Source organism: Chrysemys picta, chromosome 16, assembly GCF_011386835.1.
Source record: "Chrysemys picta bellii isolate R12L10 chromosome 16, ASM1138683v2, whole genome shotgun sequence".
NCBI classification, from domain to species: domain Eukaryota; kingdom Metazoa; phylum Chordata; order Testudines; family Emydidae; genus Chrysemys; species Chrysemys picta.
The window spans coordinates 18,905,665-18,928,916 of record NC_088806.1 but is presented as its reverse complement, the minus strand read 5'-3'; the positions used below and the strand labels follow the sequence as shown (position 1 = coordinate 18,928,916).

At 47.9% G+C, this 23,252-nt stretch overlaps 1 long non-coding RNA gene across 2 annotated transcripts in view; it reads right to left on the bottom strand.

Annotated features, from left to right (window-relative positions):
• Window positions 1–23,252, bottom strand: part of LOC135976094 (uncharacterized) — an 84,441-nt gene that overhangs the window by 35,202 nt on the left and 25,987 nt on the right. The window lies entirely within an intron of this gene.

Here is a 23,252-nt window from a genome sequence, read left to right as displayed (position 1 = left end):
CCAAGAACGGTGATTAAACAGCACAAAGATCTAACAGACAAACTGTTAAGCCGGAGACAACCTTTGTGAGCCTGCCCATACCTGCCTCTGGCTTCAGTCTCCCACAATCCCATGAGTCATTGTGCACTAACTCTAATAATAATTATACTGCCTAATAATCTCACAGGCTAGTGAACATCAACGGGTTAGTATTGTGGTGTAAATCCATCATAACCCCAGTGACTTCAGAGGAAGCCCTGGTGTGTGTGAGTGGAGTTACTTTGGGGTTTTAGCTGTGGAAAGAGCAGACTCTCCCAGTATCATGTATCCTTCTATCCCACTGCCATTCAGCCGACACTGGATGTTCCAGCCTGGATTCTAAGCAGCTTTGCAAACTTACTACTAGCCTAGGCACCATCTACTCAGCCATGGTGATTGGTGAGTGAGAGATTCCCCCCACCCGCCGCATGAATGTGCACATTAAAATTTTGCAAGATGATTCTTATTGTACAACTTTTTAAAAAAGGCTCATTGGAAAACTTACCCTGTTTATTATTTGAATTTTGGTAGAGCCCAGAGGCCTCAAATCTGGATCAGGACCAAGCACCTAGGCACTGGGCAAACACACAGAAACCCTGGAAGAGTTTACATTAGCCAAGTCTGTTTGTCAACTCATCCTTCAGCCACATGCTGTTTCTCTATATCTCACTATTGGAGTCACTTGCATAGGAAGATTTGTCTTCTGGGCCCAATTCTGCAAGGGGCCTTGCAATCTCAGATGCTCAGCACCTTCCTCTCTCATTGAGGCCATAGCGAGAACATGATGCTTAGCATACGCATTCTGAGGACTACAATCCATCCATGATGTTGGAAGGGGGTGGAGGATCAGCAGGAAAGTAGCCATTTAAAATACCATAATTCATTTCAGTCTAGAAAATTGAGATCACCACCCTGTCCCCTTACACAGCTATGTATTCTGTGTGAGGGAGCACATCGCGTTTATCTCTGCTCACCCCCTGACATTGCCACAACTGGAATCAGACAAAAGGAAGCACTCACTCAGCAAATAACTTCCATAATGCCTGCATTGTGCAGGTCAGGCTACAGACAATGGTCCTGAATGGCATTAAATCTATGAATTACACCTACATACAGTGTCTTGCTGGGCGTGGAGCATGTACTGAATGGACGAGCGAGAATTGGTAAGGGGCCGGATGACAGCTAACTCCCTGCCAGAATACACGTAGCTACATGTTCAATAATGCAACACTCAAAATGAGAAAGTCAGTAATAGTGCGCTGGAACACTTGTATTTTTGTGTCTGATTTTGTAAGCAAGTAGTTTTTAAGTGAGGTGAAACTTGGGGTACAAGACAAATCAGACACTGAAAGGGGTACAGTCGTCTGGAAGGGTTTAGAGCTACAAAGGGATGGAGGTGCCCAAGTCCCATATCTAGTTGCCACTGATGTTCACAAAACTGCTCTGCTCCCACCTAGCTCTGGAGAACGAGGATTCCGCCAGTGGGCATGTGCAAAGTCACCCAAGTCCTGACACGGCCGAACTGCTGGCCGCCTAAACTCCAGCCGGATTCTCAAACTCAGCACTCCCCTAGGTCTCTCGCCTGCAAAGCCCAACACAGTAGGCGTGCTCTGAGCATGCCTAACCGGCACACACAACCAATCTGGCCTGTGTCCCAGTCCCCCCTGCCTAGTGTCAGGGCGCTCCCCTGGGATGGGGGAGACCCAAGTTTGAATCCCTGCTCTGCCAGATTTGGAGCAGGGACTTGAAGCCAGGTCTCCCGCATCCCAGATGAGTGCCCCAACCCCTGGGCTACTGGCTGTAATAGGCTGTCTGCCTAACACCAGAAGAGGCATCACGGTTGAGAATCCCAAGCAGAGGTAGGTGCCTCCAGAGTTAGGCACATCGTATTGGCTAGCCTAGGCAGCTCCCCAGTCAGCTTGCTGGCTTCTGTGAATCCCTTCCCAAGGTGTCCAACTCTCCACGGCTTGGGGAGCCGGAGTGGCCATCAAGGCTGTGAATTCCACTGGGTGGCAGGGCTCAGCGTTCCAACCCACTGACGTCCCCTGTGTGAATCGAGCCTTTACTGCACTAAGAGATTCTGGGCTTCCGTGGCTCACATCTTCTACAGCCCCATTTCCTGAACGCCAGCGTTATTCCACCCTGAATGCAGCAAAAAGGGGAGTCAAACTAATTATTTATGTTAGGGGAGCTGCATGAAAACAGTGTCTAGTGGTTAGAAACACTGCTGTCTTGTGCATATAATGGACATCATACTAGATGGGTTAGAAAAAAACACTGGCAAAGGTGGAGTGGAAGACGGGGAAGAGGAAAACCACCTACCAGCCAGGGTGGCTGGTTACATGCCAGCTTTGAGCAAGCTAGCATGTTAAAAATAGCATTGTGAGGGCACCAGCACAGCTGGCAGGAGGGGCTACTCATCAATGAAATTTTAATTTCGGATTCCGAACGCCCCAAAGCTACTTCTACAAAAAGGTGGTTACAATTTCGTCCTGAAAAACGGTCAGTCGCAGTCAGTCACACAAACACATGGGCTGCATCCAAATATTAACGAGCCCTTCATCATCCCAGCCCAGTAAGGTGCCATTGTACAAGATGGCACCAAGGGCATTTCAGGCCACAAGACAAGGAAACCAAAGCTTCAATAAAATATGAGTAAGGATCTTCTAGGCATTATTTAAAACTGATACCACCCGGCAGGGTTTTGGACCCTTTAATCCAGGCCTCGCCATCAAAGGCTTCAAACTCTGCAGGTCTATCTATAGAGATGAAAAACGTGTCTCAATCAAGTCAGCTCAATCAAGTCTTCTTAACTTGACTGACACCCTCCCCCCCCGCCAACCCCCTTCAGTACCCACGGACACAACTAACATTTGGTCTGGTCATTTTGTAACCAGGGTGGGAGAGTACAAGTGATCCCAACCAGCATAAATGATCTGAAAGCTGTTCAACTGGGTCAACACGACTACAAAGGGGAGGGCTAACTCAGCCGGGCCTTTATGCCCACATAGGACAAGGCCCTTGTGTTTTCCTTTGGCAGTGGTCAGCACTGTGGAGGGAGCTCTAGCTTTGGATGACTGGAGCCATGTGTGGGTGATGGCAACCATTCACTCCGTTTCTATATGGACTGAGGATAGCAAAAACTCTCATGGCAGAAAAATAGAAAAGGCCTCCAAGTCACTTGAGACACGTGATCCCTGTACACATCACTGGGCTTTTGTTGTACATGACACGGGACACCCCATATGAGCATGGCCCTCAACCCATCAAGCCCTAAGGGTGCCGTAAGGGGGGAGACAGAGGAGGAAGGTTTAACAGGATTCCCTGCTACAGACACTTGCAATGTTAGTTCAGCCTTTCCTGACGCCAACAGTTTAGAAATGACTGAGCGGCACTCTCTGCAGAATGGAGCTCTCCAAGTGAAAGAAAACATGGAGCAGCTGCTAAGACGGACCAGCAAGATACCTCAGAGGAGACCTGGATTGGGTTTCTCCCACTTAGTTGCACTGGACACCTAAATCCACAAGCAGAAAAATTTGGAGGTGTCTGGCTTGGGGCCATAATGGACTGGATTCTCTACAGCAAGCACCAGAGGTGTACATTTTTCATCCCTCCGCGGGCAAGGGCCTTGATGTCCCCAAGGCGATGGAGTTCCCACTGGTGGGGGGCGGGAGTATAATCACTGCATAGGACCTAGATTAGCACCTCCTTGTGCTTCCTTTCCAGTCCGCAGCCACCCACCTTTGGAGTTTTTGCTAGCCACCCCTCACCCCCCACCATTTTACTAGGTAGTAGGGGGAGCCTGGCACCAGCTTTCTGCATGGCAGATTTATCGCCAGGGAGTCTGGCCCCATAATTTAAATACATCCCAATAGGCTCTGTTTCAGTGGCAAGGGAAAGCATGGAGATCTGTCAACGTTGCTCCACGGTGCATCCTCCCAGAGATGCTCTCTTTTCCAAGTGCCATCCCCCCCGCATACACACCCCAGCTCTATAGCTCTGGCACCAGGTGCATTTAAAGCTGCTTCCAGTGCCCCACTTTCCCTTTAGACAGCGATGTTTCTTTAACAAAATAGTCCATTCCCGCCCAGCGATAACATGTAGCTTGGCAATTGTGCTGATTTATTGCACGTTAGAACAGGCCATGCCTTGGGCAGGTCTGAGCTTTGTACCTCGTTTTGGAGAAATAAGTATGTTTTACTTGCCCTATTACAAAACAAAACCTTCTTTGTGACATCCCCTCCTCAGCTGGTGCCCACCTTTCAGGACAATGGAAATCCAGGCAGAAAAGGGGACACATGAGGATTTTAGAAATGACTGAGAATCTGGCAAGCCATTTAAACAAGGGTGATACTTGGAGACCGGGAACTCCTATCCACCAGGTAGCGCTGTTGAATCATATTTGTTCAGTTGAAACAGGATTTCTCCTGCAGCAAGAGATTGAGCGTCTAGGCCAAAAGATCCTCAGAAGTAGCCTTTGATTCCGATTGCTCTGTTATCTAAGGGTTCAGCGTGAGGCGCCTGATTTTCAAAAGGGCTGAGCTCCTGCAGCTCCCACTGACTCCAACCGGAATTGTGAGCGCTCAGCATCTCTTTAAAATAAAAGCAGCCCCCAGAGGCCAAGCAGGGCACCCCAAAAACAGAGCCAATTAAAAAAAAAGGGTCCACTTCAAACTTTTTGACCCGTATCCTTAAAACAGAGATAGTTACTAGAGTCATCCCCCAAAAGCTAAACCGAGGAAGCCACGGTGCCAGCTTGTTTCCCTCGGCTTTAAAAAGACCCAGTTGCCACTGGGTCACTAATACACGTGCATGTCAGCATGGGCACTGGAGAAAGCTATGGTGGTGAGAGGAAGGCAAAAAAAAAATGCAAGAGCATTTGGGAATGCAGAAGGAATCTGCACTGGATGTTAGTGCTAGATAATATACTGCAGAGAATGGTCCTGCACTGGAAGAGACAGGGAGACACGGAGCCTCGCTAGTGTTTTCCCCCTCTCATTACTGGGATTGGATTGAATGTCCCGTTATTACTCATTACCAAGCTGAGCACCTTAGGTTTGCAGCAGAGAGGTCCCAGGTGGGTCAAACGTACGCGAGTGCAACAGGCTCTCAAAGCAGATCATCCCAGGTGTCTCTGAGCAACAAGCCTAGAAAACTCTGTACCTGGATCCGCTTCCCTCCTTCACCTTAATCCTGAGCCAGGCCCTCTGCCAGCCTCCCGAGGAGGACAGGGCTATCGGATTATATATAAAATCAGAGAGATTTCAAAAAATTTTCCGATCACAAAACAGCGTTGACCAATATATGCTGGCTAGCGTGGATATTATTATAGATCATATTAATAATATGTATTATCCTCACCATAAATATTGGCATGCATTAAGCACAAATATTATAGCAGTTATATTGCCTAACTTGGCCTATTCCTTTACTATAGTCTCATGCCCTTATGCTAAGTATCCCAGAATACCTTGCATCAGCTGAAGTAAGTTTCGGCTTAGGTAGACAGGAAAGCTGTCAGGATCAGGACATACGAGTATTTTACCCTGGCAACAGGCAGAGAGTTATTCTCACAGGCCAGTACTGGAGTGTCCCAAAGGAAAAGGACAAACAATATGATTGTTCTACCCTAGTACAAACCCAGAAGATGCCTTCATGCTCCTTGGTATTTGGATTGCATGTGTTCAGAACAAAGACACCAGAAAAACAAGATAGAAACCTGATTGGTTAAATGTAGTTTCATATGAGATATACAGTACGTTGTACTTGTAAACAAGTAAGGTATAAAAAGATCGCTTTAGAGGTGTAACTTTGGGGGCACACCTTCTGCATAAGATGAACGTAACCACGCTTTGCGGAGACTGGTATCATATCGAACCTTTTTCCTATACTCATAGCAACAAACCTGTCTGACTTTGGTTATGTGGTCTCGAGTATATTTCATAACAAACCAAAGCATGGTCCAGCAACAGATTATTCATCCTGTTCTTGATAAATTGTATAAACAATCTCAAAAAATTTTCATGAACCAAAAAATGCAGATTGGGTTAATTGAAAATTTTCATTTCAATTTTGACCTGTGTGTGTATTTGTTTATGTATTTTGCTATAAATTAACTTACATTTCAGACCAAAAACTTGTTTCAAAATGAGAAATGGATCTTTCAATTTGAAAAATGTTGAAATGCCCCATTTGGAGGGGAAAAAAAATCCCAACTCGTTTTAAAACAGGAAGCTCATCAGAACTGACCCTTTCCCGTTCCGTTTTGGCTTTGACAAACACACTGTCCAACAAGAAAAAATGCTTTGTCCAAAACTTCCCAACCAGCATTTTCTCTCTGTCCCTAGAGAAAGGATGTGCAGAGAAGAATGCATCCATCAGAGCAGGTGGATGTGCAGTTTGGCAAAGTGGCATGAGGTGGCACCGATGGGGCAGCATTTATTCCATGCGCTCTCTTAGCCCAGGGCATTTAGGAATTGGATTATATGACGGGGTTGCCTGTGATAGCAGGGGCTAGAGTTGATGACCCAGGAGGTCCTATTCTAGAGTTCTTCCGTAAGCACCAAGATATAGCCGCTGTCTGCTAGGGGAACATTTCACCTGCCCCTCCACAGGCAACACCATGTGATTGATTCTCCACGTTCCCTCATCCTGCTTTTTGTTGGCTTCTGCCTAATGAACTTAGATGTTTTTAAGGTCAGGCTTGACAAAGCCCTGCCTGGGATGATTTGGTTGGGAATTGGTCCTGCTTTGAGCAGGGGGTTGGACTAGATGACCTCCTGAGGTCCCTTCCAACCCTGATATTCTATGACTTTTCCTCCTAGCTAGTCAGTGAGGCATTCACTCAAGCCAGTGTGTATCACACCTCCTAGGGTCAATTCAGGTGCATGGTTACCATAGAGGAATGAAATTAAGGGATTCTCGTCTAGTTTTAGCTTCTCTGCACCTCAATCTATAGCCAAAGAGTGTTACTCTAACAATCTAGCAATTCATTCTTTCACCAACCAGCCTTATCTCCCCATTCATCTGCAGTCTGCTTATCTGGCTATTGTCCCGCAGCATTTAGTAAGGGATTCATTATTTCAGAGAAGCTCTCTATTATTCCTTATCTACTCACAGTAGTTATTTATTTAGATCCATACAATGTGGCCATCACAGATGCTGGGAAACATGTATGAGGCATTTAAAGTGATACACGCCAAAAATTGGTCACTCCTCCTTCCACCCAAGCAGGGCTAAACTGTCGCCTCTCTCCAGAAGGCCGGGTAGTTAGAAAAGCAACAGTCTGAAATTCAGCAAACTCTGGCTCAATCCAGCCGAAGGGTGGAGTGAGTTCCGGAGACAAAGGACCCATTCACTGACTATCCTGCCAACTAGCCCCCCAGACCCGTTTGCTCAAACCTAGCAGGCTGCTAGTGCCCGTGTCTCAGCTGATTGCAACTGACACAGTATCACGGGAGCAGAGAGGCAGCTGCTGATGTAGCCAAGTCAAGCGCACACTGTGAACTGAATCAGGCCTCGGAGCACAATTCAGGTGTTTTTCTGGGAGCTGTATCCCTTAGCCAAGGTACATTTTTCTCTGCTATGCAGAGCAGCAATTGAGCTACATACAACATCTCTTCACCCGTCCATCTGCCAGCTGCAGAGTAGCCCCAGCCTACACCTGGCGGGAGCAGCTCGACTCAAGCAAAGTTCAGATCCAAGTCCAGATGTCCACCGCTGGTCCCTCATCTCCACCCTGGACTGAGCCATACTCCAGAGACAGACAGCCCTGGACTTGAGCACTGCACCTTGAGCCCCTCTCTACTGCCAAGCATTATTTCATAGCATCTGGCTATCATTCTCTCCATAGACCCTCCCATTTCATCTTGCCCAGTGCTAGCTTCGGCCAGGCTTTTCAGAATGGATGCGGCACCTGTCCCGTGTCCTAAACAGCTTATATCAGCCACTGCTGTGCGCCTTTCTCTACAGATCCACTTCGCACCTCTGTTCCAGGACACCCCCGGGTAGCAGCATTGCATTTTCAGTTATTAGCACAACTAGGTTGTTTTAGACAGGGGCGGCTCCAGGCACCAGCGCAGCAAGCGCCTGCCTGGGGTGCTGTCTGCCGATCGCCCTGAGGGTGGCAATCAGGTTGCCTTCGGCGGCATGCCTGCGGGAGGTCCCCCGGTCCCGAGAGGCGCCCCTGCTCTGATACCCCAAATACTCTGTCCAGCACCTCCCAAATACCATCTCCCAGTACACACACACACACACACCCCTCCAGCACCCCAAAATACCCCCGCGAGCTCACCCCCCCGGCCCGCAGCAGTGTCCTCTATTACGGAACTTGAAATACAGGTGGGGTAACCCCAGATACAGTTGAATTTTAAAGGCAGGTGTTTCTGTTCTCCCTCATGGTGTGACCGCAACTGAGCCAGGCTCTGGAAGTCTCACTGAGCTACAATCCCAGCTGGGTCCCCAGAGGTAGTTCCAGAAGGGCGGGGTGATTCTCTGCACAGCCTGGGCAGAGGCAGTGTTGCCCTTTTCTCTCAGGGCTGGTCCAAGGCTGTGGAACCAATTTCCCCAGGAACTAAGAACCACCTCCAGCAATCACCACTTTGCATTGCAAGTGTAAGGTTCGTGTCTTCAATTTCAATAACGAATACACAGCACAGCAAACCTAAAGTTAACAAAACCCACTGCCTCATAGAATTGTCCATTTGGCGGGGTGTGTTTGTGTGAACCAAACGAATGAGAAAGTGAAAGTGCTAATTGTGTCACTTACTGCTTGACTGGAAGGTGATCTAACCTACAGCAATGAAATGCAGTACAAGAACCCAGCTAGAGAAGAAAGGAACCAATCTGCAAAGCATGGGTCGGCTATATCTTTTAGTGCCCTCCTGCATCAGCCATGCATCTGTTTAAATTAAACCCTGGTCTTCATCAGGAGACTACGATTAGCTTTTCACTTCCATGCTAACACACCCACTAGCATTTCTGTTAAATCTAGCTCTTAAATAAGAGGCAGTAGTGCATCAGCTGAATATTAAAGAGCATGATTAAGGATTAATAAAGTGTGAGACAGAGCTCTCCTTGCTGTTACACCATTAGAAGAGATTTTAAAATAACAAAACTACCATTTAAACACACAGTGGCCACCATTATAAAGTCATTTGCTCTGTTATGACAAATTTTCAGAGATATACCGGTAATTAAAGATAAATACAGATTTTATATTATCTATAAAACAGTGGCAACTGTGCAAGTATAATATATGGAGATATCCCATCTCCTAGAACTGGAAGGGACCCTGAAAGGTCATAGAGTCCAGCCCCCTGCCTTCACTAGCAGGACCAAGTACTGATTTTGCCCCAGATCCCTAAGTGGCCCCCTCAAGGATTGAACTCACAACCCTGGGTTTAGCAGGGCAATGCTCAAACCACTGAGCTATTCCTCCCCCTGGTAGCATGCTACCTTGCTAGATCTAGTTACTTACAAAGCCCTCATCACTGTAGTATCCAGGTCCCTCACAAACACTAAAGAATTTATTCTCTCAACACTCCTGAGAGGTAAGGAAGCATCCTTGGCCCCATTTCACAGATGAAGAAACAAAAGGGAAATTAAGTGACTTGCCAAAGGTCCCCGCAGGAAATCTGTGAGAAGGTTAGGAATTGGACCCCCATTTTGTAGATTTTAAGACCAGAAGGGACTGTTGTGATCACGGAGGGGAAGAATTTTCAGAAGTGCCTCAGGGGCAGGTGTGCAAAGGGACTTGGGTGCCCAAAGATGCAGAGAGGCACCTATTCGTTTTTCCAACATGCCTAACATGCTTAGGCTCTTTTGAAAGTTCCACTAGTCACTGATCTGCATCTTTAGGCACCTAAATCCCTTTGTAAATTTGGTTCTAAGCAATTTAAGAGCCTAAATCCCATTTTCAAGGGGACTTCAACACTTTTGGAAACTTCTACCTGTAGTCTAGGCTGACTTTCCCCATGTCCCCCAGGCTGAGCCCAACAACTTGTGTCTGAACTAGCACATCTTTTTTGGAAAGATGTGCAATCCTGATTCAGGCCCTGATTCACATGGGCCTAACTTTAAGCTTGCAACTAGTCCCACTGAAGTCAAGGGACTGAGAATTTCTCTTACCTATTGGAACCAATTACCAAAAGATAAACCACCCCCACTGTTAAAACTGTGTCCGATTCAGATCTCCCAACTCCCAGGCCTATGCCGTAGTCACGAGAACATCCATCCTTCCTCAACCATCGTGTAGCATCGGTCTGTCTAAATCTGGTTGGGGTTTTGTTTACCGGAAGCCATGAAAAGCTTAAGTTTGCTGCACGATTGACGCTTTTAGCTGGAGGGCACTCGGCATCTTCTAGGAGGCTGTCTGGGCAGGATCGACAAAGACTTCAGAATCTAAATCCCAGAATCAGTTGGCATGTAGATTCATAAAACCCCCATCAGCTTCTGCTGAACCAATGGGTACTTAAAATCACTCAGTGCCTACGTTTTTGCTCAGGTGCCTATGGTCCTGCCTCTTTGCACCTGCGCTGCACCCCCACACCAGGCATCTGGATTCTTAAGTCTCAGAGCGATGCATGAACTGGTGTAAGCGAGATGCTTTTCTGCCTAACTCACTTGCAGGCCCCAATCCGGTAAGCGTGTTCAGACCTCGCCTACCGGATCGGCCCCTATAGACCAGGTTACCCAAAATGGCCAGAGGAGGGGGTGCTGCCCAGTGGTTAGAGCACTTGCCTGGCAGGTGGGAGATCTAGGCTCCAGTCACCCTGTGCCAATGGCTTTAAAAAAAAAAAAAAAAAACAATCCACAGTGGAGCAGCTTCAACAGGAAAGATGGAGGGATCCCCACATCAGACTGTCTCATAGCCTGGTGTTTAGGGCACTCATCTGAGAGATGGCAGAGCCCATTTGAGATTCCTTCTCCCCATCACGCGGAGGAGGGGCTTGAACTGGGGGGTGTTTCCCCATATCCCAGGCGAGTGTTATGACCACTGGGCTAAAAGTTACAAGGTGGGTGACAGCCCCTCCCCTGCCACAAATGGCAGAGACACCTAATGCCCAGAGAGGGTTTGCAGCAAAGAATCCCAAGCAGAGGAAGGCACCTCCCTGCAGCCTGGATTTAGGTTCGTATCTCCCAGAGAGGAGGACAGCCCTGAGCTGGGAATCTGCCATTAGCTACTTGAGGCGAGGAGCTGCCTCGCATGCTGGCTTTTGTTAATTGCAGCCTCAGGCACCTGCCTCTCCCCATCGCTGTACAGGGAGCCCAAGCACTGAACTCAGGCTCTGTGAATTTCTAGGCACCTAAAAGTTAGGCCTGGCCACCCTCGGCATCACTGCTAAGGTTCATTGTGACTCTAGCCCTTGGCATTCCGGTTGGCTCCAGGCAGGGGAGAGGGTGCTCGGCCCCTGGCACAGTTGAGACTAGTGTTCGTGTTCTGGGCCATTAAATGCTTCTGGGAGGAGAGCTCCGGGCACCTAGATGCCAGCAGCAGCTGTATGCCTGACTGATAGACGCCGTGGGGGAGTGCTGCTAGAAGGAGCTGCTATTAGCCTTCCTGAGGTATAAGTGGAAATCAGCCAGGCAGGAATGTGTGTCAACGATCTGGCAGTTTGGCTTTAAAACACAGCCAGCCGCCAACACCCAGGGCCAGATTCTCTGCTGGCTGTAAATCTACATAGCTCCACTGAACACAATGCAGCTGCACCATCTCCTGCCAGCTGAAGATGTGGCCCATGATTCAGACTGATGCTGCATCTTCAGATGTCTTCCATGCACAAGTGGGCAGCATCCCTAGAACAATTCCAGCAGTTTCCTGTATGGAAATGGATGCTGTAAATAAAGAAAGGCCTTTCCTAACTATAGAACGCAGCAGGCACTTGTGCAAGTGTTTCCCTAAAGCACACCAGCTTCTTTTGCTCTTCACTTCTTTCCTGCTCTCACCTATTAGATACTTCTCTCTCCCTGGTACATACACATCCCCATGCTTAGCCAGCCTTCCCCACAACATGTGCTTCCCCAAGTACTTGGGCCCAACTCCATGCGGGCTAACGGTTCCCCATGCAATGTGCCACCCATTGGGCAGTGTCTGTTACAGGTCCCCCTCTGTGCCAAGCCACAGAAGAGACGAGACATACAACTCCAGCGGCTTGGCTCTTTAGCTTAAGCTGTTGGTGATTGTGCTTTTAGCTCTGGACGTCCCTGATTCAATCTCCGGGATGGGGGGCAAGATGGCAGCCATCACAGATGTGCTAGTCTGGATTGGCAGCATGGCATAAATGCTCACCTGCCAAGCAGGAACCACAGCCTGGTGGACCCAGAATAAGTGTCAACCAGTCACTGGTCTGCTTGCTGAGGCTATACTACAGGGAGTTATTTAGGGGCCTGATTTTGGCACCAGTCCTCATGCTGAGTAGCACTTACTCATATGGTAAATCCCAGTTCAATGCATAGGTGACAGATTCGGAGGTTGTTTCGGCATTACTCCATCCTCAGTGCAGTCACTGCACAAATTCGACCATCAGTCCTTATAGGTGTTCTGATTCCAGTAGGACGAATGAGGGTTTGGGGGTGGGGATGGAAGGGGGCACGTCCAAACTGGTGCCATGAAGAAACTAAAGTGGGTGTCCCCCCATCAGATATATTTAGTAATAAACAACCACTTTCCATGGGGTAAGGTGTCACAGAGAGTGTGCAGTACCTGTTTACAATGTATTTATCCTTTTCTAGCAGTGACACACAGCATCTTCCCTGCACAGAAACAACATTGAAGCACAAGGATTGGCTTGCAAGACACTGGGAAAGTAGGTATCATCTCTGTATACTTCATTAGCGAGACCATTTCTGGAATACCCTGTCCCCTTCCAGTGGGCACCCTTTAATAAAAAGGATGCTGAAAACGTGGAAAGGGATCAGAAGACAGCGACAAGAATCAGTCTGGAACAACTGCCTTACAGCATGAGGCTAAAGAAGTTCAATCATTTGAGTTTGTTCTAGAGAAGGTCAACAACTACGCAATCCATCATTAGACCAGAGAGGACGCGGTGGTCAGCAGGACTGTGCTTCAATCAATTGTTCCTTGACTCCTACCCTCCTCCAATGGTAAGCTTGTGATTCACCTAATGTGTAATGGACCTGAACAATCACTCGAAGAAGAAAAAATGGTAACCTACCTTCTGTAAATGTTGTTCTTCGAGATGTCTTGTTCACGTCCATTACACTTCCCACCCTCCTTCCCCTCTGTCGGAGTCACCGGCAAGAAGGAACTGAGGGAGGGGAGGGCCCGCAGGGATATATATATATATACACACACTAGAGCGGGGCGCCGCTCTGGCGGGAGGGGGGACCCTGCCGGCCCGACGGGAGCTGCTGAGGGGAAAAGTTTCCGACGTCCGTGCACGCGACGCGCGCGCACCTAATGTGTAATGGACGTGAACAACACATCTCGAAGAACAACCGTTACGGAAGGTAGGTGACCGTTTTTTCTCGCTCTCGCTCAGCTCTCCATTCTCTACTTCACTTTCCCCTGGCCCTTCTCTTTTTAATCATATGCAGTTACAAGAGCTGCACTCCCAAACTGGTAAGTGTAATTAAAGTTCCAAAAATCGTCTCCATGCCAGTGCTTCCATAACGTGCCCCATCGCTGGGGTGATCAACTTTCTGCCATTGTCAGCCGCAAGCCTGGAGTCGCACCATCACACCGGGGGAATCCAGCTTCATAGAGCTGGAGCTGACAACGCAGCCAGCCTACTTACATGTCCCCTGGACTGACTCGTCAGGGCACCGCAGGAGAGAGGAGCATGTCCTGGTAGCTAGGCTGTGTGGAAAGCCATTGGAACCATGCAGCTAAAACTCAACTGGCAGGTTTGAAGAGTCCCACCAAGCCGAGGAGAGTTTGGCCCTGGGGTGGGGGAAGGATTTACTGCTCCTGCATAAGAGCTGAAGGTCAGAACAAGAGTGATGTTTCTCCACCTCTATTGTATCTCAGTCGCAGAGACTGGTTGTTCTAGGAGCGGTTATTTTTATTAGAGTAGCACTGAGATCTAGCTTAGACACTTTTATGGCCCCCCCATTAGCAGAGTACCTGAGCATATTGATCTTTAGCAGATTTACCCTCGCAACCCCCCTGTAAGGTACGGCAGTGCTATTATCCCATTGTACAGATGGGAAACTGAGGCACAGAGCCATCAAGCAACTTAGCCATGGTCACACAGGGAGTCTGTGGTGGAGCAGGGACTCAAACTCATGTCCCCCAAGTCCTAGACAACTGTCTTCACCACTGAATCATCCTTCCAATCTACTCCTTGCATTTCCACTGACACCTCTTCCACTTCGCCCCTCTCCAAGACCTTCCCTGTTAGCTGCTGTGTACCCCAAAGTCTATCACAGATAGAAGAGTTCCTGTCAAGATTAAGCAGACCCTGCATAAGAAAGCTCCTTTAAGGCACAGTTTGTACCGAAGCGGCCAGGCAGTTTTGGAAACAACTATTTGATTTATATATGTTCAAAAGTCCAGAGACTGCGCTGGGTAACCTTTGGCTCAAATGTGAGAGTCCCCTGACCAAGCGTAAATGGTCCCTATTTACTTACAGCTACAGTGAGAATAATGAGGGCACATAATTAGAGCTCCCTGCATTCATTTGGAGCCCAAAGCCCTTGAAAAAAAATCTCACAACTGCCAACCAGAGAGAGGAGATGCACATGAAAGCCTGCTCAGTTGATGCAACTTTGCTTTTACACAGTGTTAAGCTCTCTCTGTATTGTGTCCAGGACCAAAAGGAGGAAAAGGGGGGTGGACAATTGTACTAGGGGCCCAGAGCTTGTGGGAGGATGGGGACTTACAACATCTGTGTAAATAAATTTGGAGGAGGTGGGGACCCAGCAAACATGATGTACCAGGGCCCCAAATTTCTCTCAGTGGGCCTGGTTTCCATGCAAGTCACTAGAAGCAGCTCCTCTTATGAGTTGCTGATGCCGGATGTGCATCTCTAACAATAATGCTTGCCTTTATACTTTATAAGAGCATGCCTACAGCATCAAATTTCAAAGCTCTACACCACCATCTTATTGATGAAACCTCGTAACAGCCTCAAGAGTAGGTATTATACCCATTTTACAGATGGACAAATCAGTTCATGTTTGTGCCTCAGTTTCCCCAAGTTCACACTGCAAGCCAGAGAGACAAAATGTGCTTAGGACCTGGATTTCAGAGCCAAGTCTTGACAGTACAGTGCCTAGAGTAAGCCATATGCCAGAGTTGGGTAATTCTGCATTACAGACCCCCAGCTGCTATGGTAATTTACTCTTGGACGTGGATGTGAAATGCTCAAGTCTACAGGAACCTCCAGTTACTCTGTAGTTCCACAGTATTTAACAGACAAAACCTGACTATGGAACGGACTCTGGGATTTGAACCTGGGACCTTCAGAGCTACATTAGCATACCTCAAATGGCAGAAAGGACTAACTCCTTTAACTGGAAACCTTAGAAGACTTAAACCTCTTATGTTTAGCAACCACTAGAGGGGAACAGAGAGCTAAATTTGCATACAGTTACCAAGAACACATACTCACCCATACCATGCATGCCCTGGAGTTTCATTTTGCTCCAGACATACAATATTTATGCTAAAACGCATTGAGACAGTTAAACAGATCTAGCTGAACTGCGCTGCACCTGAGAAATTGTCAGTTTAAGACTTTTGGTCTGCAAGATTTATTTTTTTTTAATGGAACAATATGAACATTTTAGCAGAACGTTTTCCTATTGGAAATTTTGCATCAAAACAAAAACGATTGCATTTTGATTCAATACAGAAAGTGCTGTGATTGTTTCCCAACCCCTTATTGTCTCCCTCTCCCCACACGGCTCCCAAAACTTCCCAATTCTTCATTTGAAATGGAAAAGGTTCATTAAAAAGTATCAGCAAAAGCTTTCAAAGGAAAAAAAAAAAGTTTGTGAAAAATTCCAAAGGGAAAATGCTATTTCTGAGCAGCCCTCACAAGTAGCACAGTCATGAGACGCTCCATTCCTTGCAAGGATGTTCTGCCGTTATTTCAGCCAGGAGGTCTCGGCGTTTCCCCCTCATCTGTGAGAGGGTTGTGCATCGATGCAGTGGACAGAGCCCTGGACTGTGACTCCAAAGATGTGGGTTCTGTTCCAGGCCGTGCAACAGGCCTGCTGGGGGAACCTTGAGCAAGTCACGCTCCCTCCCTGTGCCTCGGTTTCCCCACTTGTAAAATAGGGATAACGATACTGCCCTCCTTTGTAAAGCTACTGATGAAAAGCACTTGATAGAAGACCATTGTTATTATGAAGTGATGTAACTAAAGTTGGTCACATGCTGCTTTTGTCTTCTCCCATATACACCCACATAGAATAAGCCTCATTAAAATGTTCTCTTCTGGCGAGAACCAAAGAACGAGGCAGCCCCACTTCCCTTTACAAACAGACTTATATGAGGTGCCGAGAAATTATGCCACGTATATTGACAGCAGAGCATTAAACGTGTGTGACTTAAACGGGCGATTTAAAGCCCAAGTGTTGAGCAGCTCGGCCCAGGTGAGCAAGCAAACGAACATGAAGAAATCTGGCCCACAGCCACACAGTGAGTCAGGGACCACACTAGGAACAGAACCCAGGTGTCCTGACTCCCAGACCTCCTGCTCTCACCACTACACTATACTATCCATGATTTTGGCTGGATCCAATTACATTATCTACTCTGGTCTTTCAAGGATGAAATCGGCAGCAAATGTTTTCTGTACAATGAAATCAATTATGGATCCTTCCCAGAGTACCAGTGCAACGTCGCTCTGGTTCCTCATGGAGAGGTAGGAGGAGGAGAAACAAGCCTGCCTAGTCTTTCTGCAGCCTTTCAGGCCTCTCTTTGCCTGGCCGCTGTGGCCAAATCCACTCCAATCCCTCCCCCACCTACCACCGAATGTTAATGACGCAGGTTGCTAGGGCAGGCAGCTTTGCAGCTGTTTTTTCTTGGGCCTTCTGTGAGCTTCCTGCCTGGCACGCTCTTGACCAGCTCATTGTGAGTCAACACCAGTCCTTGCAAACTCCGAATTATGAAGCCACTTAAGAGACAGCAGGGTAGGACTGCATTACCTCTCCTCCTAGCACCACAGAGACAAAAGGCTCCCACGTCCTTCCTCTGATCCCCTGGTCTAGCATCACAGGGACTGAACACAAGTAGACTGTGTGGCTGGGACACGTCCCTGTCTCAGGCTGGGTCTACACTACCCACCTGAATCGGCGGGTAGAAATCGACCTCTCGGGGATCGATTACAATCGATCCCCGAATCGACGCTCTTACTCCACCAGCGGAGGTGGGAGTAAGCGCCGTCGACGGGAAGCCGCAGAGGTCGATTTTGCTGCCGTCCCTACAGCGGGGTAAGTCGGCTGCGATATGTCGAATTCAGCTACGCTATTCGCGTAGCTGAATTTGCGTATCTTAAATCGACTCCCCCCTGTAGTGTAGATGTAGCCTCAATCTCCGTAGCCCTTCACTGGCAGTCTCCCTGTCAATGTAACAAACTGGCATGGCTAAGTGACCCCCTTCAGCCAGGTCTGTGCGTGGCAGCGTGTTTGCTGCAGTCTGGGGTTACCTCTATACCAATCCCAAGGCCTAAGAAAGGCAACAGGCTGCCCGCCTGGTTGAGCTGTGGTTTTCTTCTGGGAGGGTTAAACAGTTGAAGTGAGCAGATTAGCTGGAGAAACAGGTTTCATTGTTACCCCCAGCAGGGATGGGGAGAAAGCACCCTGGGACTGGGTATCACTTTACCACAGCTTGGATTACATAAGCGAAACAAAAGAGATGGGGGGGGGGCTTCAAAGGAGCAGAGAGAAAAATGATTTTTTTCTTTGCCCCCAGGGACTCCAACTAACACTCAGAACCTCTGGGTGTTCTTTCCTGCTGGCTCCAAAGCTGACAGCAGCAGATCAATCACTGCATCTTCCTTTCATCGGACAAGGAGCGCTGAGAAATCAAAGCCACTGGCAGCAGGTACCAGTGGAAGCAAAGGCTGTGCATGAAACTCGCCTACCTGGGAACATTCAGAGGCAGCCCTTGTTTCTGCCTCTTGGGGGAGGGGGGGGGGTAGTGCAGCGGAATTAGGAATAGAAATGAAACTCGTTACAAAACTTGTCTCTGCCGCCCTCGCTGTCTAGCGCATGCCAATCAGGCTCCTGGAGAGGTGTTAGGAAAGTCAAGCCAGACTACCCAGTGTTGATGGAAACAGACATTCAGTCCCCAGGGAAAGAGCAACAATACGGGATCCTTCCTCCCTTTGAAATAGTGAGCTGAGCAGCGGGAGCCGGTCTCCGAGCAGGGGTAAGGGGAGTGAAGAGAAGACCTGCCAGAGGCGCAGCAGAGGAGAAAGGAAAGGCAGAACACAGGCTCTGCAGGTCCCTTTGGGCACATCTGCACCACAGCTGGGAGCAAGCCTCATGCTAGCGGGTCTCGAGCTAGTGTGCTAAAAACAGCAGTGTGGATGGCTCGGCTCAGGCTGGAACTCAGGCTCCCAATCCCACCTGACCACTACAGGCGTGAGAGCCCAAGCTCCAGCCTGAGCCACAACATCCACACTGCTGTTTTTAGCCTGCTAGTGCTAGTCGGTCTACCCGGGCTGGGAGGCTGGCTCCCAGCTGCAGCGTAAGTGCACGCTTTAGAGCTGGATCCCAGTTCGGATATCATACTAGCATTTCTCCTTCGACTTCAGCAGAGTTCCTCCCCATTGACAAGGGACCCTGCCAGATCAGCCAGGCCCTAGCCTGCCCTAGGCAACTGGGCTCTGTGGTTAGAACACCAAGTATTCTCAGGGGGATGTAATGTGATGGGAAACAGCTTGGCCAGTACACCAGGGACTGAATCAGGGATGTCCAGAGCTAAAAACGTGAACTAAGCCACCACAGCTCTGTGGATGAGGTCTGTAATGACTCATATCCTCTGTGGATTGGCACAGAGTGGGACCTATAAAAACCCTGCACGCCTATGGGTTACAACATTCCACAGTTCCCTTTCCCCAAGGGTGGACGTCAGGTGTTTAATGGGGGAGGATGGGAGCAGTTACTTGCCCTTCCCCCAAAGGGTATGTCTACACACGAGTCTTTTTACCCCTACCCCAGGTCTAAACTAGAGAGAGATTTGTCACTATAGCTATACCAGCAAACCCTTCTGATACAGACATAGCTCATACTTGCAAAAAGCCAATATAGTTTATACTGATTCTCCAAACAAAATAAGCTATCCTGGCAAAAGCACTTTCATGCCAGTATAACTTCGTCTACACTAGCGATTTTTGTCCATATAAAAATGTCACCCCCCCCCAAACCCCTAACCAACATTGCTAGACTGGCAAAAAAAATGTGTGGGGGGGGAGCTGGCTATATGCTTTAGTAAAGGCTAGTCTGGACACACCCTAATGTCTATTGCAGGCTACAAAGTTTTGTGGCTTATCCTAGGACTCAGGTAATTGGAAATCAGAAGAGTCTAGTGTAGAGATACCCAATATTGTGGGCCCCCCCAGTGCTTTCCAGTTGAGGAGTGGTTACTGAATAGGTGGGTCCTTTCCAGTATGTTCTTGCCAATCCAATGGGTGACCTTGCTGAATGCATTGGTCCCTGCATGCTGAGGAGCCAAATTTTCACAAGAGCTCAGAGCTAGATGTTTTGGGGCGATGGAGGAGTGCTCGGCACCCACAACTGGGACCAAATTCTCAACAGCTTTGTTCCCATTTAGACACTGAATAAGGTGCAGATTTCAGAGATTGTCCAGTTCCCAGAAACTGCCGTTGTGATGCTTCTCAGCAGATTTTTTTTTAAATAATTGCACATTTCTGGCCACTTATGGTGCTTAAAAGGGAGTATTTGACTCTAAATCATCAGATTCTGGAGTCATGGCCACAGTAGTCCAGGGAAGGAGCATTAAAGCATACTTCCAGCCCAACCCTCCACTTTCCTCTCTCCTTTCATAACAGGTGCATTAATTTCCTGCAGTTAAGGTTAAAAAAATAAAACTCACCAAACAAATCCACACTCAAGGTTTCTCCAGTAGCATCAGTAATAAATACCCAATTCTGATATAGCACTTTTCTTCTGTAGCTCTCAAAGAGCTTTACAAAGGAGGTCAATATCATTATCCCCATTTTGCAGATGGGGAAACTGAGGTACAGAGAGAAGTGACTTGCCCAAGATCGCCTAGCAGGCCTGTGTCAGAGACAGGACTAGAGCCCAGGTCTCCTGAGTCCCAATCTAATGCTCTATCCAAGACCATGCAGTACTTCCATTCCTGTTTTCCTTGGAACTGGGGATATAACTCAATTTAGAAGTTAAATTTCTGACAACAAGCACACAGGATGCACAAGGTGACAGAGTTAATGCCAAAGAAAAAATTGGGCTGAATTTAGTCTCATTTATAGTTTACACCAGCATAAAGTGGGATTTAGCCCTACATCCAACTTTCATTAGCTTAATTTCTCAACCTTAATGAGCTAGCTATGCTGCTTCCCAAGACAACTGGTCTCCAGACAGATGGGGGTTCTGGGCCCACCACGCTACTATCCAAGATGCTACCCGAGAACATAGGAATTGCCATCTCAGGTCAAATAAGTGATCCATCTAGTTTAGCTTCAGAGAAAGGTGCACAGTGACCTTGGGCAAGTCACTTAACCTCTCGGTGCTTGTTTCACTTCCCACACTTAGTTTACCTTGTCTATTTGGATTGCAAGTTTTCCAAGACAGGGACTCTCTGTGTGTTTGTAGAGCACACAGGGACCCTGATCTCACTTGGAACATCTAAGGTGTGACTAGAATACAAATTACTAACAACTCTGGATGTTCTGGTTAGTTGGATAAATGTCCAAACCCCTTTTCCTAATTCTGCCAAGCTCTTGGCCCTAATGGTATCTTGTGGCAACAAGTGCCATTGGCTAATTGTCACTTGTGTAGAAAAAGTATTTGCTTTGACTACTTTTGAATTTGCTCCTTTTTGATGCCATCAAGTGCCCTTTGCTTTCACATTCTGTATTGCTTGCTGCCTCGCTCCGAGAAGTGACTTTTCAGCATCATAACTTAAACTCAGTTCTGTGGAAGCTGAAACAATTTTCCAAGCTGTGGCTCTTCCAGAGGTAGGTATCTGGGACCAACCTGGCTATATCAGAGAAGCAAGAGGCAGGTAGCTATGATTATAGTTCTCGAGTTTTCATTAAATCTGCGTTTGCAGGGGCAGTGACCGTTGCTGCTAGTCCCAGAGCAAAGGCCAGTAGTGGAGGAATGCTGCTACCCTTTCATTATCATGGCTGTGACGTCCTGCTGAGATTGGGGGGTATTTTTAGACTGGAGAACTAGAGTTTGAGTCTTATTAAAGTGGAAATGACATTAATACCAACAGCATCCCTCCCTCTGCTTCTCCCTCCTGCTTATGTAGGTGTTGCTCATTTCCTTTTCCTCTCATCCTCCTTTAGGAAAGGAATTCAGTTCTGTTTAGTCATTGCACGGGCTCTGGTAAGACAGAATGTGACAGGCCTGCTCTGGCAATGTCTTCATGCAGCTGTTGCATTTTCCAGGCAGACTAAGGCATGGGATTGTAGGAGGACAGGGATGTGGGCTACTAGCAGCCAGGATACAGATTACCAGCATGGCTCGTTTGCTGATTTGGACACTGCAGATTATGCTGTCTAGATAGAACGGTTACTACCACTGCTGTTGATCATACAGCCTGCCACGGATATCAAGCCTACAACGCTGTAACTAAAAACAAGAGGGCCAGCGACAGTAGGAGGGGGCAGATTAGAGGAAGGATGGTCCAGTGGTTAGGGCACAAGTGTAGAATTCAGGAGACCCAGATTCAACTGCCTGCCCTGCCACAGACTTCCAGAACAAGTCACTTTGGGCCAGATTTTGAAATCAATAGGAGTTAGGCACCAAAACACCTTTAAAAATCTAGCCCTTTGCCTCCCTTGGTCTCTGTTCCCCAGCTTTACAATGGGGAAAACACACTTCCCCCTACCTCACAGGAGTGTTCTGAGCGTAAATACGTTAAAGATTGCAAGGTGCAGGGGGCCATATAAGTACCTAACATAAATAGATAGGAATTGGAGCCTTCCTCATTCCCAGTGAACACAAAAGTCGGGGCTGGGGTACTTTGGGAGTTCTGCATGTCAGCAGGTTGAAAATTTTTCAACAAAACAAAAAACAAAAACAAAAAACAAAAAAAGTTCAGAAACGAGAAAATTCTGAAAAAATTTGACTGTTCCATGAAACATCAAAATTTTCAGCTATTGAAATTTTTCCTTTACTGAAAATGAAAGTTACCAAAACTGGTTTTGAGACCATTTCAAACCCTGCAAAATGGAAACAAAAGAAAATTTTCAAAAAAAGTTTGAAAACAAATAAAATAAAACAAAACAAAACAAAAAAACAAACCAACAAACACCACCACTTTTGGCCAGCTCTAGCATTAAGCCACTGGTCATTTCAGGTGGAGTGGGGATGTTCTACAAAAAGGAGCCCAGAACAGCAGCCGCTGTGACATAGGAAGGAGTAACGTAGAGGGCATTGTAAGAGTTTTCCGAAACATCGAAAACAAATCTCAATTCTGGGCGGACACACACACACACACACACAGAGTTTATTATAACTATTGATAGTAGTAATGGGGGACCCTCTGGGCATTAATCAGGACAGGGGCGGCTCCAGGCACCAGCGCAGCAAGCGCCTGCCTGGGGCGGCAAGCCTCGAGGTGCGGCCTGCCGGTCGCCCTGAGGGTGGCAGTCAGGCTGCCTTTGGCGGCATGCCTGCGGGAGGTCCCCTGGTCCCAAGAGGCGCCCCTGATCTGACACCCCAAATACTCTGTCCAGCACCTCCCAAATACCATCTCCCAGTACACACACACACACCCCTCCAGCACCCCGAAATACCCCCTCGAGCTCACCCCCCCTGCCCCGCAGCAGTGTCCTCTATTACGGAACTTGAAATACAGGTGGGGTCACCCCAGATACAGTTGAATTTTAAAGGCAGGTGTTTCTGTTCTCCCTCATGGAGTGACCGCAATGGGGCCAGGCTCTGGAAGTCTCAATGAGCTACAATCCCAGCTGGGTCCCCAGAGGTAGTTCCAGAAGGGCGGGGTGATTCTCTGCACAGCCCGGGCAGAGGCAGCGTTGCTCTTTTCTCTCCCCTCATTCCGAAGGCTTGGCCTGGACCCATGACACAAGGTTGTGTGAGCT